Source organism: Tursiops truncatus, chromosome 15, assembly GCF_011762595.2.
Source record: "Tursiops truncatus isolate mTurTru1 chromosome 15, mTurTru1.mat.Y, whole genome shotgun sequence".
Lineage (NCBI taxonomy): Eukaryota > Metazoa > Chordata > Mammalia > Artiodactyla > Delphinidae > Tursiops > Tursiops truncatus.
Window position 1 is genome coordinate 9946919 of NC_047048.1, and position 8956 is coordinate 9955874.

The following is an 8956-nucleotide window of genomic DNA, read 5'->3' on the forward strand; positions in this document are numbered from 1 at the left end:
GGTGGGACAAAGCGGGGAGGGCTGGCGCAGGACGGTGGCACAAAGGGGGGAGAGCCGCACGTGCAAAGGCAGGGAGGCCCGGACTGAGAACCTGGAAATTCCAGGAACAAGGAGTCGCTGGAGCAGAGGACTCAAGGAGAGCGGCTGGAAGTGTGACGGATAGGTGGGTGTGTTCCCAGCAGGCTGCTGCCTGCACATGGTGCTGTGATCGAGAGGTGGGCGGGGGCAGAAATGCAGCCTGGGTTCTGCTGGCCCAGCCTTGCACGTTGCATCCTGTTCTCCCTGGCCCTGGTGGAAGACCTTGTGGGCCGGGTAAAGGTGATGGGGTATGGTGGTGAGAGCCACAGCACGGAGTACCAGGGGAGAACCAAGACCAGATCTGCATTTTGGAAGGGTCCACTTCCAGCAGCCAGGAAACTTCAGAGGAGAGAGAAGCTGGAGGCCATGTGGGAGGCTCTTGTAGTTGTTCCAGCGAGAGCTGGCAGGGTTTGAGCCAGGTGGAGAATAACAGGGAGGGCAGCCAACAGGACTTGGAGGTCAATTGGATGCAAGTGCTGGGGCGTAGAGGAGTCAGGGTGACCACGGGGTCCAGCCAAGGTCCAGCAGGAAGCCTGCAGCTTGGAGGAACTGAGTCCTGAATCAGCTAAGTACAGGATCCAAACGGTTCAGGAGCTTCTGCCAGCCCTCTGGGTTAGCCCGGTGCCCAGAGCTGGGAGGGAAGGCCCTGTCCCAGCCTTCCAGACTCTGCTTCCTCCTAGAAAGACGCAAGAAGCCGGAACCACGAGCTGGGTATGCCCCACCCAAACTTGTCCTCTTTCTGCCACATGCCAGTGGCCCCAGGACCTGCCAGGGCTCTCCACTCCATCCTCAGGCCCCTGGCCCTGGGCCCAGCTGGCCTTGTAATCTCCAGGATCAGGGGGAGGGGCGACCCCCTCTACTGACCACCCCCCGCAAGGCATAAACTGCCTAGGAGATCAAGGACATCGTTGCAGCTGCCACCTTGCCTTCAAGCCCCCTTCTCTTGCCACCCAGCCTTCCCCCATCTCATCCTATCTCTCCCTGGATTAAAAAACCCCACTGCTTTCCCTCCCCCGCAGCACTGAGTGCCAACTTCTTGGCGCTCCCGGTCTGTCCCCCTCCTCTGCCTCTCATCCCACCGATCTGTCCCCTTTCTTCTCCACGTCAGCCACAGAGCAGTGAGCGGCTGCAGCCTGGCACCGGCTTCCTCGCGGCCTGGCTGGCCTGGGACTCGGGTCCACCTGGCGCCCCCGCACCCCAGCTGGCGCCTCCCGGTTGTCTAGACCGACCAGGGTCGCCCCGCCCCCGGGCTCAGATCTGCGGCCAGAGCCGGAAGTGGCTCCGGCCCCGGGAGGGCGGGGCTCCGCGTGCCCGAGACGGTGCCGCCGCCGACTGCGCGGAGAGGCGGGGAGCCCCGGGGAAGGGCGCTGGAACCCCGGAACACCAGCGCTGCGGACTGCAGAGTGTCTGCATCTGTCATCTTTCGGACGTGTGCAAATAGGTAGGTTGGTGCAGCAAACCTTCGCGCCTTGTTGCCGGACTTCATTTCATAAAAGCATTAAGGCGGAACCCCTCCCGTCAAGTCAAAGCTTTTGAACCAAGAGGTGACCTGTGTCCGTTTCCCCTCCTGTCCCGGGCGCTCCGGGCTTTGGGAGGTGTGTCCGGGTTGAGTACGGAGGATGTGCTTGGGGGCCGCTGGCCACCTCCCCTCCACCCCCCACCCCGCCTGCTCGCTTTGCCCAGTGTGCCCAGCCAGCACCCCCAGATACGCTGAGGGATGCCTTACCGAGTATGTCCTCCCAAGCATCCCCTGCTTTCTGCAAGAGAGCCAGATGCTGTTTATGCAACCTCTCCAGAATCTCAGCGTACTGTACTTTTTAAAGTGATTTGATTCAAAGCACTCATTCTTTAATTAAACTTCATTTAGCTGCCATCTGTCTGGGTTCAAAATTGGCTTCGTGTTTTGCAACTCTAAATGAGAATTGTTATTGGATTTGTAAACACATGCACCCAAAAAAAAAAATCACAAAACACTTTCAAAAGTAATAAATGAGGAACGTGCAGAAGCATGTTGGGAGCTGCATCTTAGGCGTTCTAATTGCTGGGGAATGTATTCTGGTGGGTACATAATCATTTTATATACAAATCTTTGTATAGAAATCTGGTATCAATGAAAAGATCAAGATTATAGAAAATGCTGGAATTATATCTGACTGAAAACAGTAATAAAGCAATAATCAGAGCAGGGACAAAGCGAGGGTGAGGCCGGAGGGGGGCGGGGAGCAGCTCTCATGCACCTGTTCCCCTGCAGGGAGCCTCCCTCACCTGCCCAGCTGCTTCCCTTCTGCTAAAAAAGGAGGAGGGTGAGCCTGAGCTCTACTGGCAGGGGCTTCACAACAACCCTTCTAGATACCTTTTTAAGTAAGGAGTCAAAGCTTTATTAAGGCTCAGCTGCTGACCTCCAAGGTGTAGGGTCTGCTCCCTCCCACCTGGGCCAGGCAGAGAAGGAGAAAGAAGAGAAAAGATGGAGAGGGATGGTAGCACCTCTTTGAAGCCTCATGTAGTGGCTCTTCAGGAAGAATAGTATTAAGGATTTTTTGGTGGGGAAACTGAGGCACGAAGACAGTGGAGGAGCAGAGCTGGAGGCTGGTGGTCGCAGGATGGGCAGCTCTTGGTGTCAGAGTTTCTGGTTGATCGAGTTTGGAGGACGCAGAAGTGGGAAGGGGGGTAGAGGTTGACGTGTGTGGATTGAAACAGGACCCCAACAACCCAAAGACTCTCTTTGAGTGATCTGGCCTCTGCCCCGTGCTCCCCTGATCTCATATCCTGGGCCGTCTCCCCAGCACTGCCCGTCTGTCACATGGGGTTGGGGGTCCTTCTTTCATTTCCTCAAAGAGGCCTCTCCTTCTTCCCAACTCACGTGGCAGCGCCTTCCTGTTTTACCTTTCACTGAAATGTCCCCTCCACGGAGGCCTCTCTGAACCATCCAGTCTAAGGCAGAAATACCCTCCACCTCATGATTTTTAAATTTCACCTCCTTTTAAAAAACAAACCATGTTGGGCTTCCCTGGTGGCGCAGTGGTTGAGAGTCTGCCTGCTGATGCAGGGGACACGGGTTCGTGCCCCGGTCTGGGAAGATCCCACATGCCGCGGAGCGGCTGGGCCTGTGAGCCATGGCCGCTGAGCCTGCGCGTCCGGAGCCTGTGCTCCGCGACGGGAGAGGCCACAACAGTGAGAGGCCCGCGTACTGTAAAATAAATAAATAATAAAATAAAATAAAACCATGTTATTACTGCACTCATCTCCACAGGGGGCAGAAAGTGAGCCTTCCCTTAACTCTATTTTTTTTTTTTTTTTTTTCGCTGCACCACTCAGCTTGCAGGATCTTAGTTCCCCGACCAGGGATCGAACCCGAGCCCTCAGCAGTGAAAGCACCGAGTCCTAAAACCACTGGACCTCCAGGGAATTCCCTTCCTTTAACCCTAGATCCTCCTTCCTAGTGATTCCAGTAACCTTGCCCCCACCCCATCACCCTCCCATCTACGGGGAACCAGGACAGGTGCCTCTGCCTGTTTTCCACCATTAAAGCCTGCTTGTTTGATTTCTGGTCAAGCGTTTAGACTCCAGAAGCCTGATGTTTCAACATCAATGTCCCTGAAATGGTCCACCTAAGATGTAGGAAATGGGAGCCAGGATAAACACTAGGTGCTACAAGAGGTACGAAAAACACTCCACCTGGCTTACACTTTTGCAGATAATAGTAATATAACCACTATATACTAATTGTCTAAAATGCCAGAGCCATTAGGTAAGACCTTTTGTGTGCACTGTTAGTCCTCACAGCCCTGCAAGGTAAATATTCTTTCTTCCTCTTACAGATGAAGAATTTGAGGTTCAAAAAAGATCAAGGGTTATTATCCAGGGTTACACAACTAGGAAAAATTGAGCACCAAGCCAGGATTCAAAGCTAGGGCTGCCTGACTTAGAGGATTCAGGCCACCAAGCGCTGCCCCAAGGTAGATCCTGCATGCAGCTGCCCCTCCCCGCTCTGCGTACATGGCAAGGGGTGGAAAAGCAGTGGGCAACCTCCAGCTGGGAGGAGTTCTTGTCTCGTTTCCTCCTTGTTTGAAGAAGAACAGAGGTACATTTAAAAAGAGGGGTCTTCCCTGGTGGCGCAGTGGTTAAGAATCCGTCTGCCAATGCAGGGGACACGGGTTCGTGCCCCAGTCCGGGAAGATCCCACATGCTGCAGAGCAACTAAGCCCACGCGCCACAACTACTGAGCCTGCACTTTAGAGCCCGCGAGCCACAGCTACTGAAGCCCACGCGCCTAGAGCCCGCGCTGCGCAACAAGAGAAGCCACCGCAACGAGAAACCCACGCACCGCAACGAAGAGTAGCCCCCGCTCACCACAACTAGAGAAAACCTGCATGCAGCAATGAAGACCCAACGCAGCCAAAAATAAATAAATTTATTTTTAAAAAAAAGAGGAGGGAAGAATGGGTACCAGTTCAAGGCTTGCCCAGAAAAGTTGCTAAGACACTCCTCTTAGTGCACAGGAAAGGGATATTAACAGGAGGCCACAGCTGGAAGGACTAGAGAAATACAAACACATACAATCTCACGTATACACACTCACACAGACTCATACACATACGCACACATATTTTTAAAACTGTTAATTAGAGGTGTTGTCATAATCCCCAATTGTAGCAGAGTGCTTGGCTCACAGATGTTGGACTGGCATCTGAGAAAGTGGCACAGAGAGGAGCCATCCTCAGCCACAGCTCTGAACACACCCGGCCCTGCCAGCACGCAGCTCTGCTGGACCCCACTGCCCCAGGAGGAAATCCTCCGGCCTCACTCTGGCATCTGGGGCCCAGCCCCCAGCAACTCCTTCTGTATCTCCCAGTGTGCCTTGGGCTCCAGCCAAACCATGTCCTTACTGTTCTCAGAACATTCTAGAGCCTAACATACCTCCACGCCTCTGCCCCGGCTTTCAGCCTGGCTGGCCCTTCCCCTTTCCTTTGCTTCACAAGGGTGCGCCCTGCTCTGCGGTCCAGCAGGAAGGTCCTGTCTTGTGCCACCTCCCCAGGCGGTCCCGGCCCAGCAGGTGCTCTCAGAAAACTCCACACAATGTGCTATTGTCCCCTGAAAAAAAAAAGAGCTCATTGAACACACAGCCTGAAACACTAGCTCCTAATATCTCCTAAACATCCCCCAGCAAAAAGAATGTCGTTTTCTTCTCTGTCGCCTTCCAGACGTCCTGCTCTGAAGTCTGAGATACAAGCCTTCCTTGCTCAGGAAATCTGCTCTTCCTCTTGAAGTCTCATTTCTCGTTTTTTTCATTTTCCCCCCCTACCATGGTGTACATTACATCCCCATGACTTATTTATTTTATAACTGGGAGTTTGTACTTTTGGACCACCTTCACCCATTTCACCCATCCTCCACTCCCTGCCTCTGCCAACTACCAATCTATCTGTATCTGTAAGGATTTTTTATTTTTTTTAATTTATTTTTGGCTGCGTTGGTCTTTGTTGCTACGCATGGGCTTTCTCTAGTTGCTGCGAGCGGGGGCTACTCTTCGTTTTGGCGCATGGGCCTCTCTTATTGCGGAGCACGGGTTCTAGGTGCAAGGACTCAGTAGTTGTGGCTCGCGGGCTCTAGAGCACAGGCTCAGTAATTGCAGCGCACAGGCTTAGTTGCTCCGCAGCATGTGGGATCTTCTCGGACCAGGGCTCGAACCCATGTCCCTTGCATTGGCAGGCGGATTCATAACCACTGTGCCACCAGGGAAGTCCCAGTTTTTTGTTGTTTTATTTGTTATTTTGTTTTTTAGATTCCACATATAAGTGAAATCATATGGTATTTGTCTTTCTCTGATTTACTTCACTTAGTGTAATACCCTCTAAGTCCATCCATGTTGTCACAAATGGCAAGATTTCATTCTTTTTTGTGGCTGAGTGATATTCTGTTGTGTGGGTATATATAGACCACATCTTTTTTTTTTTTTTTTTCTTTTTGCGGTACGCGGGCCTCTCACTGTTGTGGCCTCTCCCGTTGCGGAGCACAGGCTCCGGACGTGCAGGCTCAGCAGCCATGGCTCACGGGCCCAGCCGCTCCGCGGCATGTGGGATCTTCCCGGACCAGGGCACAAACCCGTGTCCCCTGCATCGGCAGGCGGACTCTCAACCACTGCGCCACCAGGGAAGCCCAGACTATATCTTCTTTATCCATTCATCCATCCAGGGACACTTAGGTTGCTCCCATGTCTTGGCTATTGCAAATAATGCTGTAGTGAATACAGAGGTACAGATACCTTTTCAAGGTAGTGTTTTTGTTTCCTTCCAATAAATACCCTAAAGTGGAATTGCTGGATCATATGGTAGTTCTATTTCTAATTTTTAGGAACCTCCATACTGTTTTCCAGAGTCGCTATGCTAATTTACATTCCCACCAACAGTGCACAAGGGTTATCTTTTCTCCACATCCTTGCCAGCATTTATTATTTGTTGTCTTTTTGATAACAGCCGTTCTAACAGGTGTGAGGTGGTATCTCATTGTGGTTTTGATTTGCATTTCCCTGATGATCAGTGATTTTGAGCACCTTTTCATGTACCTATTGGCCATGTGTACCTCTTCTTTGGGAAAGTGTCTATTGAGATCCTCTGCCCCTTTTTTTTTTTTCCGGAGTATAGTTGATTTACAATGTTGTGTTAGTTTCAGGTGTACAGCAAAGTGAATCAGTTATATATATATATCCATTCTTTTTCAGATTCTTTTCCCGTATAGGTTATTATAGAATATTGAGTAGAGTTCCCCCTGCTATACAGTAGGTCCTTGTTAGTTGCCTATTTTACATATAGTACTGTGTCTATGTTAATCCCAATCTCCTAATTTATCACTTCCCCCCATGTTTCCCCTTTGGTAACCATAAGTTTGATTTCGAGATCTGTGAGTCTGTTTCTGTTTTGTAAAAAAGTTCATTTGTATCATTGTTTTGTTAGATGCCACATATAAGTGATATCATATGATATTTGTCTTTCCCTTTCTGACTTACTTCCTCTGCCCATTGTTTGCCTTTTGCTCTTGCGTTGTGTGAGTTCATTATACATCTTGGATATTAACCCCTTATCAGCTATGTGATTTGCATATATTTTCTCCCATTCGGTAGTTTGTTGAAGCCTCATTTTTTGGGGGGGGAGGTCTCTGACCCTTTCTCCTTCTCCAAGAGCTTGCCCTGCTCTGCTGTCAGTCAGCCCTGCAGCTGCAGGCTGCTTTTTTTTTTTTTTTTTTGGCCATGCCACTCGGCTTGCAGGATCTTAGTTCCCCGACCAGGGATCGAGCCCATGCCTGCAGCAGTGAAAGTGCAGAGTCCTAACCACTGGGCCTCCAGGGAGTACCCCAGGCTGCTTCTGCTCCCTTTGCTTCTGCCTCCTTCCTTCTCTCTCTCTGCTTTGCTACTGCCCCCACCTCCTTTCAGAGGAGGTGTTTCTAAGGACTCTGGGAGGCTCACACTCTTGCCTCATCCCCTGAGGGACTTCCTGCTCTCCAGACCTCAGACATCCTCAGGGCCTAAGCACCTGGTTCCCTGGATCCCAATGAAGAGAATGGCTTGAAGTGAATCTGGAAAATGGGCAGGGACTGCAGAGGTTGGGGGAGTTACCTGCTGTGTCTTCAGTAGATTTGTGAACCTCTTGAGTTGGCTGTCAGGACCAGGAGGTGAAAGGGACCAGAAAGCATCCTCCCGAAAGGTCATAAGCCCATTGGAGTGACAGTTCATTGGCTTATTTAGTGATGAAACAAACACTCATGAAGCATCTTTGCCAAGACCTCGTGCCTCCTGCCTGTGATGGACAAGAAGCAAGTCAACAGCCGACATGTAACTACAAGACCAGAGCTGTGAAGGAAATGGACAAGGTGTAGGAACCAAGGCTGGGGTCGGCCAGGGAAGAGACGAGGATGAAATTGAGTCTTTAAAGGTCAGTAGGAGTCAGCCAAGCAAAGAACAGGAGGAAGACAAACATCTCCAGAGAGAGGGAGCAGGGTATGGGGGCCCTAAGTTGGGGACTGGGGAAGAAGTGGACTTCTTTCTGTGGAGGTGACGAGTGGTGGGTGAAGGGGAGAGAGCCATGGGATGCAGCTGGAGAAGCAAGACTTCATCCGCAGTGTCCTGGCCACTGCCAAAGAGTTTTATTTAGTCATGGGAGCAACACGCTCCAATTTATGCTTCTTCAGAACTCACTCTGGTTGCTCTGTGGAGAATGTAAAGAACTCCAACAACTCAACGGAAAACACACACGGGCTTCCCTGGTGGCACAGTGGTTTAGAGTCCGCCTGCCGATGCAGGGGACACGGGTTCGTGCCCCTGTCCGGGAAGATCCCACATGCTGCGGAGTGGCTGGGCCCGTGAGCCATGGCCGCTGAGCCAGCGCGTCCGGAGCCTGTGCTCCGCAACGGGAGAGTCCACAACAGTGAGAGGCCCACGTACGGCAAAAAAAAAAAAAAAGAAAGAACGAAAACACACACAACCGAAGTAAAAAATGGGCAAAAAACTTGAGTGGATATTTCTCCAAAGAAGATATACAAATGGCCAATCAATTAATGAAAAGATGCTTAACATCATTAGTCATTAGGGAAATGCAAATCAAAACCACGATGAGGGGGACTTCCCTGGCGGTCCAGTGGTTAAGACTCTGCGCTCCCAGTGCAAGGGATACAGGTTCGATCCCTGGTCGGGGAACTAAAATCCCACATGCCACACAGCGTGGCCAAAAATAAAAAAAAAAAAAAAACTAAAAAAACCCCACAATGAGGTACCACCTACTAGGATGTCTATGATAAAAAAGAAAACAGAAAATAGCAAGGGTTGGAGAGGATGTGGAGAAACTGGAAACTTCCTGCATTGCTGGTGGGAATGTGAAATGGTGCAGCC

The 8956-nt window shown here is 51.1% G+C and overlaps 1 long non-coding RNA gene across 1 annotated transcript; it reads left to right on the forward strand.

Annotated features, from left to right (window-relative positions):
* The first annotated feature begins 173 nt into the window (after positions 1-173).
* LOC141276469 (uncharacterized) lies at positions 174-3639 on the forward strand. Its single transcript, XR_012326040.1, has 2 exons — positions 174-1519; positions 3394-3639. It is a non-coding gene; the product is annotated as an uncharacterized lncRNA (long non-coding RNA).
* The last annotated feature ends 5317 nt before the right edge of the window (positions 3640-8956 follow it).